General features: G+C 42.5%; 1 protein-coding gene across 2 annotated transcripts in view; it reads left to right on the top strand.

The window, feature by feature from the left end:
* The first annotated feature begins 1,112 nt into the window (after positions 1-1,112).
* PAK2 (p21 (RAC1) activated kinase 2) overlaps positions 1,113-10,757 on the top strand; it is an 86,489-nt gene continuing 76,844 nt past the window's right edge. Inside the window, exon 1 of one of the 2 annotated variants that reach the window (XM_055316183.1) lies at positions 1,113-1,352. The gene's annotated coding sequence lies outside the window, so the exon portion shown is untranslated. Of the gene's footprint in view, positions 1,353-1,594; positions 1,703-10,757 lie in introns of those variants that run through there. The other variant, XM_055316184.1, reaches the window with a different exon arrangement.

The following is a 10,757-nucleotide window of genomic DNA, read 5'->3' as shown; positions in this document are numbered from 1 at the left end:
AAATGTTGCCTCCCTAAAGATTCTTTCTCTGGCCACCCAATCCAAAATAATCTCCCCAGTTATCTTCTCATACCAGATATCATTAGTTTAATTATTGTGCTTGCATATTTCTAAGCTCTACAAAGGCAAAGTGACTCATGTTCACCCTGTATCCTTGATGCCTGAATATCATACATTTTAGATGCTCACATGTTTGTAGAATTAGTGAATACATTAATGAACTCCTCCTTCGATAAAACATGAAGGCCGGGCAGCCCGGGTGGCTCAGCTGGTTTGGCGCTGCTTTCGGCCCAGGGCGTGGTCCTGGAGTCCCGGGATCGAGTCCCATGTCGGGCTCCCTGCATGGAGCCTGCTTCTCCCTCTGCCTGTGTCTCTGCCTCTCTCTGTGTCTGTCATGAATAAATAAATTTATTTTTTATTTTTTTATTTTTATTTTAATTTATGATAGTCACACACACACACAGAGAGAGAGAGGCAGAGACACAGGCAGAGGGAGAAGCAGGCTCCACGCACTGGGAGCCTGATGTGGGATTCGATCCTGGGTCTCCAGGATCGCGCCCTGGGCCAAAGGCATGCGCCAAACCGCTGCGCCACCCAGGGATCCCTGAATAAAGAAATTCTTTTTTTTTTTTGAATAAATAAATTCTTAAAAAAAAATGAAGTCCTTAATTTTCAAGGAGGTGGGATTTTAGCAGCAAAACATAGTAAGAGCTTGTAAATAAAATGCAAAATGGATAAGGGATGAATTTCCAGAAATAAGAGTCCTGAAACAGATTCACATAGTGTGTGGGTCAGCGTCTTTGGCGCAGACCTGAAAGGAGACAACGCTAAATTAAATGAGGGGCTGATTCTCTTTTTCAATTTAAAGGACACCGCCCCCCCCCGCCACGCCCACCGCCGCCAAGAAGAAAAAAAGAGCGCGAGGGAAAGGGAGGCGAACGGGCTGCGCGTCCAAACTACAACTCCCGGCAGCCCCCGCGCGAGCCCCCGGCCGCGAGGGGCGGCTCTCCGCCCCTGGAGCTCCGGGCCCGACCGGCGAGGGGCGGTGTCCTGGCCCCGCCCCCGCCCCGCCCGCCCCCCGCCGGCGCCCTCCCCCAGGCTGGCCACGCGCGGCGGCGGCGGCTGTTCCGCTTCCCCTCCGGCCCGGCCCGTCGCCATTGCCGAAGGCTCTCTGCCTCCCCGCCCGGCGCCCGGGGGCTCGGCTGCCGCCCGGCCTACGCTCGCCGCGGCCGCGCTCCTGCGCCGCCTGGCCTCCCCGCCCGCCCCGCGCCGGCGCTTGCCCGGGGCGGCTCCGGAGCCCGCCGGGAGTTCGGACGCGGCGCCTCGCTGGGCGGGGACCTCTCGGCGCCCGGGTAAGTGCAGGGCGGCCGGGGCGCGCTCCCCGTCCTCCGCGGCTCGCCAGCGGCCGCCACCTGCGCGCCCGGAGCCGCGGGCCTGGGGCGGCGGCTCATTGTCTGCTCCCGAGGGCGGTTTCGCTCGGCGGCAGCCGGTGGGGGAAGCTCGCTGGGCAGGCGCGGCCCGGCTCCTCTGGCCCCGGCCCTGCCCGCTCGCGGGCGCCCTCCCGCCGCCGCGCACCTCGGCGTCCCCGTCAGGTCTCGGGGTTCCGGGCCTCGGCGTGTGCGCGTCGGTGGGGACGCCTCGTTGTCGGAGCGCGTGAGGGCCTCGCCGGACACCCGGGCCTCCGGATCCCCAGCGGCTCTCGGTAATCTGGGTCAAGGTTGGCCCTTCCCCGCGCTTGCCTTCCTTCAAAACAACACACACACTCGCGACGTGGCCGCGGAGCCGTCGGCGGGCGCGACCTTTTGACCGCGTCCCTCAGCTGCAGTCGCCCCCGCGGGCCCTCCTCGCGCCTTCGCTTCAGCCCGCCGCGCCGTCGCTTTCCGCCTGCGTAGGTCCTGCCGGCTCCCGTCGGTGTGGCTGCTCGGGTTCCCCTCCGCGCGTTACCTGCACTCGTTTTCTTTTTAGCCTCTTGGCGAAAACGCATCCGAACGGTTAGGCCTAAAATTAGACCACGGCGAGCCGTGTTTTGGACCGAGGTTGTGCGCGTCACGTTTCTTCCCCTGCTCTGTCGGGCTCTTCCGCCCTTAGAAGGAGGCAGGATATGGAGGTGTACGAGGATCCGCTCGGGGGTTTTGTTTTCGTGGGGTCACCCGGAAGAATTACGTTCAGTGAAATTAGATTGGGGTGAAGGCAGTGAGTAGTCATTTTTTTTTTTTTAAGATTTTACTTATTTATTCATGAGAGACACACAGGGGCAGAGAGAAACGCTGAGGGAGAAGCAGGCTCCACGCAGGGAGCCCGACGTGGGACCCGATCCCAGGACCCCGGGGTCACGCCCTGGGCTGAAGGCGGCGCTAAACCGCCGAGCCACCCGGGGCTGCCCTGAGTGGTGATTTTTAAAGCAGGTTAGAACTTGTCGACTTTGCCAGAAGCTCTGTGGCATTTCTAAAACACACACTTAACTTTTTTTTTTTATTAAAGATTTTTATTTATTCATGACAGAGAGAGAGAGAAAGGCAGAAGGAGAAGCAGGCTCCACGCAAAGAGCCCCATACGGGACTCGATCCCAGGACCCCGGGATCACGCCCCTAGCCAAAGGCTGGTGACGCTCAACCGCCGAGCCACCCAGGCGTCCCGTAACTTCTAAATGACTTTTATGTATATGCGGAAAATCTGTATACGCGTAGACCTATGAATTTGAAAGCTTTGTTCGTGTTCTGTTAGTATGGGGTCTTGATTTAAGGCAGCTCTTTCATCCTTGGCTTTTAGGCCTTTCTAGCTATCACTTAGCCAAGAATACTGACTTCCCGTATGAAAAATGAACCTTAAAATGTTTTTGAGCTGTGATATATGTAGACCCTAAGCCCACTTCAGGGTTTGGTAAAGAGGTTGATCTACATTCAGGGAATTTTGTTTTCACTGGATCCTCCCAACTTTCCCTAAGTGACTGAGTACTGAGCTGTATGCATTTGACGGTGTCATTTCTCCTTAACTTGAGAGGTGTTGTGGGCCACAGGGGCTAAGGTATGGAAATGTTGGAGTGTGAAATTCGGTCTGTTGATGTCAGTTTCTCTGTCGGTTCTTCAACAAGGGGGTGGTACTTTTACCAAGGAAGAGTTACTGGATATTCCTCTTCACATAGGGATTTGATTCCTGGTTTACCATTATTCAAAAAGAGAGTTATTCTTTTGGACTTTGTGACACTTAATACTAACCTTGCAAACCCCAAATCATAAAGGACCAATAAGTTTGTACTGGGGGTGTATCTGCCAAACAAATGAATAGGGGTTCCTGTGGTTCTCTGATCTTTATGATAGGCAGTTTTCCAAATAGGCATGGTTAACAGTGGTGTGTATTTCTTCTTAATTATACTTTAAAAAAAAAAAAGTAGAACTGGCTCAGGTAGCTAAGGGTAAACTTTCGATTATACTTTTTAATAAAGAGAACTTGTTCAAATAAAGTAAGTAGGCACTTTAAAATCCTTCCTGTGTTTCTTCTGTCAATATCGATTATTCTGCTATTCGAGTATAATGTTTTTTTGACTTATTGAAATTTCTCCTTTTCATTTAAACTTGAAACTAAGCCCTGTTCAGTGCTTTAAGGCTTCAGGATTCTGATCAGTTTGTTTTCAAAGGCCCTTCCAGTTAGTTAGAGGGCTAATTCCAGACTAGTCAGAAGGTGGGTAAGTTACTTGCAAATCTGAGTTGTCACTTGTATCCTTGTACCAGGGTAGAAACAGAAAGAGAAGGAAAAATAGCCCCCCTTGCCCTGAAGAAAATACTGATTGTTTCCTTCTGTGATCAGAATTTTCACTAGTTCTTCATTTTAGGATCACTAACCTACTTAAGGATAGTCCTTCTGAACATTCATGTAGGATTTCAGAGTTCTAGCCTATTATTATCTCCGAGGTACAATAGTACTTACCATTCCATGTGTCTCAAATGGTTAGGTGCTGGGGACCTGGGTTTGAATCATTACTCTCTACTTGACCCTGGGTAAGACATGTACTCTTTTCAAGACTTGGTTTTCTTCTGTTAAAGGGGGATTGATGATGATGATGATGATGATGATGATGATGATAATAATATACAAATTTCATGGGGCTATTTAAAAGCAAATGAGATAATGCAGGTAAATTTTTTTTGCAAATGCAGTGCTTAGTTACTATTCCATTCTGAAGTAGGTTTTATATTTAATTGCTCCTTTTTTTTTCATCCCCCAAGCTTTATTTATTTATTCATGAGAGACACATAGAGAGGCAGAGACACAGGCAGAGGGAGAAGCAGGCTCCCTGTGAGGAGCCGGACGTGGGACTTGATCCCAGGACCCCGTGATCACCAAGAGAGCTGAAGGTAGACACTCAACCACTAAACCACCCAGGTGCCCCTTCATTGCTTTTGTAGCAAATATTGTGCTCCCAAACTTAGATTTAAGAATGCTTTCTGGGGGGATCCCTGGGTGGCGCAGAGGTTTGGCGCCTGCCTTTGGCCCAGGGCGCATCCTGGAGACCCGGGATCGAATCCCACGTCAGGCTCCCGGTGCATGGAGCCTGCTTCTCCCTCTGCCTATGTCTCTGCCTCTCTCTATATATATATATGACTATCATAAATAAAAAAAAAAAAAAAAAAAAGAATGCTTTCTGGAATGAGCACTGGGTGTTATATGTTGGCAAATTGAGCTTCAATAAAAATGTATATAAGAAAAAAACAATGCTTTCTGGAGAGGTTGGAATCTCAGGACCAATTTTCTGAGACCATAACTGTTTAATTAAAAATTACTTTTCAGGGGAAAAAAAGTTTTGCCCCTGATATAAAATGCAAGTTTTTCAAATTTTAAAAAATATGCAGGGACACCTGGGCGGCTCAGTGGTTGAGCGTCTGCCTTTGGGTCAGGTTGTGATCCCAGGATCCTGGGATCAAGTCCCGCATCGGGCTCCTGCAGGGAGCCTGCTTCTCCCTCTGTCTGTGTCCCTGCCTCTCTCTGTGTGTCTCATGAATAAATAAATAAAATCTTTTTTTTTTTAAGATTTATTTATTTATTTATTTATTTATTTATTTATTTATTTATTTATTTATCACAGACAGAGAGAGAGGCAGAGACACAGACAGAGGGAGGAGCAGGCTCCATGCTGGGAGCCCGATGTGGGATTCGATCCCGGGTCTCCAGGATCGCGCCCTGGGCCAAAGGCAGGCGCCAAACCACTGAGCCACCCCGGGATCCCCAAATAAATAAAATCTTAAAAAAAAAAAAAAAAGTATGCATATCTCTCATAGAAAAATTGGAACGTAGCGAAGATTATTAAGAAACAGGATGAAAATCACTTTTGCCTCAGCTCTAAGAGGTAACAGACTAAAATTTTTTTCCTTATTTTTAAATCCCAAGGTAGCACATGCTTATAAAAGGTTCAAGCAACTCTATTATTTAGAACAAAAAAGTGAAAATTCCTCTTTCCTCACTTTCTAGAACCATTCCTTAGAGGTTCCCTCTGTTAACAATTTTGTTGTCTTAATGCAATTCAAAATAAGCACTGTGTGTGTGGTTTTAACCAATTTTTAAAAATAAAAGATCTGATTATTACATATTCTTTTCTATTTCAATACATATAGTTGCACTTCATCTTTTTAACCGTTATGATATAGCCCATTGTACTTTATTTAATTATTCATGGTTATTTATGTTAGAGTAATCCCCCCTTATTCACAGGGAATATGTTCCAAGACCTCCAGTGGATGCTTGATGCCTCAGATAGACTGAAGCCCATATATACTGTATTTTTTCCTACATGTACATACCTGTGATAAGGTTTAGTTTATAAATTAGGCACAGTAAGAGATTAACAACAATAAGTGATAATAAAATAGAACAGTTATAACAATATGCTATAAAGTTATATGAATGTGGTTGATCTCAAAATATCTCATTAGACTGTACTCACATTTCTTGTGATTATGTGAGATGATAAAATGCCTACATGATGAGATGAAGTGAGGTGAATGATGGAGGCAGTGTGATATATCAGTAGCTTACTATTGACCTTCTGACGATAGCTCAGAAGTGGAATCTAGGATGGCAGTTGACTGCTGGTGACTGAAACTACAGAAAGGGAAACCATGGGAAGATGAGACTAATGTACAGATCTTCACCAGCTTATAAGGGAGTTTTGTCCTGACAAATCCATTATTAAGTTGAAATGGCATTAAGTCGAAGCATTACCACTTACCTAGCCTACCTTAAAAGTGCTCAGAATACTTAGGTTAGCCTCCAGTTCAGCAGAACCCTCTAACAATACCTATATTAAAGTGTTGAATATCTCATGTACTTTATTGAATAATGTACTGAAAATGAAAAGTAGAGTGGTTTTAAGTGTATCAGTTGTTTACCGTCTTGATCACATGACTGGGAGCTGTCGGGCTTACTGCCACTGCTTTGTGTCACAAGACAGTCTGGTACTACATATTGCTAGCTCTAGAAAAGAGCAAAATTCAAACTACGGTTCCCACTGAATGCAGAAACTTCACTTTCACACCTTCGTAAAGTCAAAAAACTAAGTCAAACCATAAGTCAGAGACAGTCTGTATTCTCAATTTTGAGCAAGTAAAACTGAAGCCTTACTGAACTTCCTTATATCTTTGTGCACATGCATACGTATACAAGTATTTCCATAAAAAGGATTCTGAAATGTGCATTTTAAGTTTCGATATATACCAAATTGCTGTCCAGCTGTCTCTATCAATCTGTACTTCCTTATCAAATTGTAGAAGCTCTTCAAACATGAGAGTCTTCTCTTTAAGAAGATCTTTCCCATTTCACCTTTATCAAAAAACAGTCTTTTTTAAAAATTTTTATTTATTTATGATAGTCACACACAGAGAGAGAGAGAGAGAGAGAGAGAGGCAGAGACACAGGCAGAGGGAGAAGCAGGCTCCGTGCACCGGGAGCCCGACGTGGGATTCGATCCCGGGTCTCCAGGATCGTGCCCTGGGCCAAAGGCAGACACTAAACCGCTGCGCCACCCAGGGATCCCAAAAAACAGTCTTAATAATTACTGTATTGGGGCACCTCGCTGTCTCAGTAGGAGGAGCATGTGACTCTTGATCTCAGGATTGTGAGTTCAAGCCCCATGTTGGGTGTAGAGGTTAGTAAAATAAAACTTAAAAAATAATAATAATTGTATTTTAACCTTAATCCTTCTGAGATTTGTGTGTGTGCATGGTGGGTGCAGATATGAGTTTTAACAATATAGCTTGGCTACCAAAATGAAATATGGGTATAGAGGGATGCCTGGGTGGCTCAGCGGTTGAGCATCTGCCTTTGGCTCAAGGTGTGTGATCCTGGGAGTCATCGGGTGATCGAGTCCCATATCGAGCTCCCGGCATGGAGCCTGCTTCTCTCCTCCCTCTTCCTATGTCTCTGCCTCTCTTTCTGTGTCTCTCATAAAAAAAATCTTTTTAAAAAAAATATGGGTATAGAAAAAATTTTAGGAGGCTTTGGTTGCTGTGAAAAAAATCGATTGTAGAGATTCAGGGAGTAATATTATATGGCTTTATTGTCAGCATCACATCTGAAAAGGAAAAAGGAGCCCCCGCCTTAACTCCTATCTCTTGTCATCTACTGATTTTATCCTCATCCTTCAAATTTCTGCCTTTGAGTGTAGCTCTCTTTGGGAGTCTTTTTTGATCTCCACTATGATATAGATATTCTTCTTTTATATTTTCTTAGCATGTTAATCCATGATCCTTATTTGCAGTGTGCTGAAAATAAGAGTTATTAATCTGGAAATGAGAGGTGTTTCTCAATTTTTGCCAGTTCAAACTAATCAAAGAGGGAGGTGCAAGGAAACTCACTAATGTTGGTTAAAAGTGATACACATACATACACATGCATGCAGAGCACTTTTAACTCACATTAGTGAGTTCTTCCTCACATCTTTCTGGTCAAGCTATTATATTAATGATATTTTTCCATGTGAATGTTTAATAGGTTCTGGAAAGCTAGAAGGTTTTATTTTGGCCTTGTATTGATTTCATAAGAAAAGGTATATTTTGGGACACCTGGGTGACTTAGTTGGTTAAGCATCCAACTCTTGATCTTGGTTCAGGTCTCGATATCAGGGTCTTGAGTTCAGGAGCTGCTTTGGGCTCCACACGGGGTTGGGAGAGGGAGAATAAGGTGTATTTTAAGGTATATTTTCAACTTCTAAACTTTTAATTACTGTTCTTAATTTTGAGATTATTTAGTGATTTATAAGCTTATAAGTGAAATAAAATTGTTATATAATAAACACTGAGCGAGAAGAGGTGTGGGTAAAGCATTTAAACAAAATTTTAGGTGCTCTAAAGAGCAAATTATTAAAGGAAGACAAGTTACATTGGCACAAAAAATAGTGGAAGTAGAGCTAGATGTTTGGTAAAGTATCTCTATTGTAACTTCTTCCTGAACTTTTTTCACCTTCCTGATTAAGTACTTGAAAAGAATAAAGTTGCCTTTTTTTTTTTAACCCCATAATCCATTATGTATGGATAACTGTTGATATTTTGGTATGCTTCCTGCCAGTACTTCTTTATATGTATCTGTGTGTACATAGTTTACTTTTATAAAATTGGAATCATGTTCTGTATAATTTGTTATCTTGGTAAATCTTGAAAGTTTCCCTTGTTCTTAAAAATTATCTTAAAATAATTTTTTAATATTTGCCTAACATTCCATTGTACAGCTGTGTCATACTTGCTCTTTTCCTATTGCTGAATGTGCAACTTATTTCCAATATTTCATATAAAAATAATGCTGTAATGAATAGTTTTCTATTCATCCCTGATTGTTATCTTAGAATATTTTCATAGACGTGGAATTGCTGAATGAAAAGATAGAAGCATTTAGCAGTCTTAAATTATCCTTCAGAAAAGTTTGCTGTGTATCATCACCAGCAGTGTGTATCCCATTTTATTGCTATCCTCAATGAAACAGCCATCACTTTTAATGAGATTAATAAAATTTCCTTATTGTTAGGCAAGTAAAAAATATAATTTAAGTTGCATTTCTTGTTTAAATAATAATTTGTAAAAAAAAGAAAAAAGAATAATAATTTGTTTTAGTTAATTTGATTTATTTCTGATAATTACACAGACGTAACTAGATATTTGTGTTCAATATTTTTATTATTTTACCGGTCTTCAATAAAATTTTATTTACTTTTGTTTTCCAGGTTCATTGTCTTGTCTGCAAATATAGGAACCTTTCCTTCCTTTCCAATAGTCACAATATTTATTTCTATTTTAGGACTTTATTACATTGGCCAGAATTTCTAAGACATGGTTCAGTAAGAGAGGTGATAATTATCTTAGAATATCTCTGATATTTTTACAAATAAGGATGATGGCAGCTGTTGGCTTTAGACATTTTTTAGAGAGAAATTCTCTTCTGACCTTACAAAAAATAAGAATGGCTTCAGAATTTTATGAAATGTTTTTATAACACTCCTTTAAGTGATAAGGTTTTTCTTTTTTTAACTACTACTAAGGGTATATATTAATACATTTTCTAATAGCCAAAGTTACCTTAAGGCGCATAATAGCAGGAATCAAAACCCCACTCACGTCACTCAAGTATACAGAATTTATTTAAAGAGTAGGAAAAAAAAATCTCAGAAATTTAGTTTAATAGGAGTGTACAGGCCATATGGTAACTTCTGTGGTTACTTCTGTAGAAACTTGAGGAATCCTTACTATTTTATGAATCAGTTTTGATAATTTACACTTAAAGATTTTATTTATTTATTCATGAGAGACACAGAGAAAGAAGGAGGCAGAGACACAAGCAGAGGGAGAAGCAGGTTTCCTGCAAGGAGCCTGGTGTGGAACTTGATCTCGGATCTTGGGGTCAGGACCTGAGCCGAAGGCAGAGGCTTAACTGCTGAGCCATCCAGGCGACCCTTTCCAGAAATTTTTAAAAATATTTTCAAATTTGTTACATGAATGTATGTAATATTTTATTATTAAGGGCACCCATGTGGCTCAGTTGGTTAAGCGTCTGCCATGGGTTTAGGTCATGATCCCAGCGTCCTGGGATCAAGTCTAGCATTGGTCTCCCTGCTCAGCGGGGAGCCTGCTTCTCCCTCTCCCTTTGCCACTGCCCCCTGCTTGTGCTCTCTCATGCTCTCTCTCGCATATGCTCTCTCTCAAATAAATAAATAAATAAATAAATAAATAAATAAATAAATAAAAATCTTATTTAAAATATTATATCATTAAAATCTGTGGTGTTTATTTCCACCTTTTATTAGTGATTTTGTTATTTTTCTTGATTTGATTTGCCAAGTGTTCATCTGCATAGTTGTTTTCAAACCCACTTTTAGATTTATTTTGTTGGTTTTCTGATTCCCTGATTTCTACTTTGTGCTTTATTTTGCTTTTCTTCATCTTTTCTTTTGGGAGGGGGATTAGGCTGGCTTGCTTGCTTGCTTGATTTATTTATTTAGTTAGTTATTTTGGGGGGAGGGAGCACTGGGGGATGAGGTGGGAGAGGGAGAGAATTTTAAGCAGTTTCCATACACAGTGTGGAGCCTGATGTAGGGCTTAATCTCACAAGCCTGAAATCATGACCTTAGCCAAAATCAAGAGTCGAACATTTAACCTACTGAGCCACCTGGGCTCCCCTGTTAATTTTTTTCTAACTCAAATTCTTAGTTCCTTTTTTTTCTTTTTTTTTTAGTAACGAAAACATTAATACTCATTTTTTTTAAAGATTTTATTTATTTATTC

Source organism: Nyctereutes procyonoides, unplaced genomic scaffold, assembly GCF_905146905.1.
Source record: "Nyctereutes procyonoides isolate TBG_1078 unplaced genomic scaffold, NYPRO_anot_genome, whole genome shotgun sequence".
NCBI lineage: Eukaryota > Metazoa > Chordata > Mammalia > Carnivora > Canidae > Nyctereutes > Nyctereutes procyonoides.
Note: the sequence above shows the minus strand (reverse complement) of the source record. Positions and strands in the feature narration are given on the sequence as shown.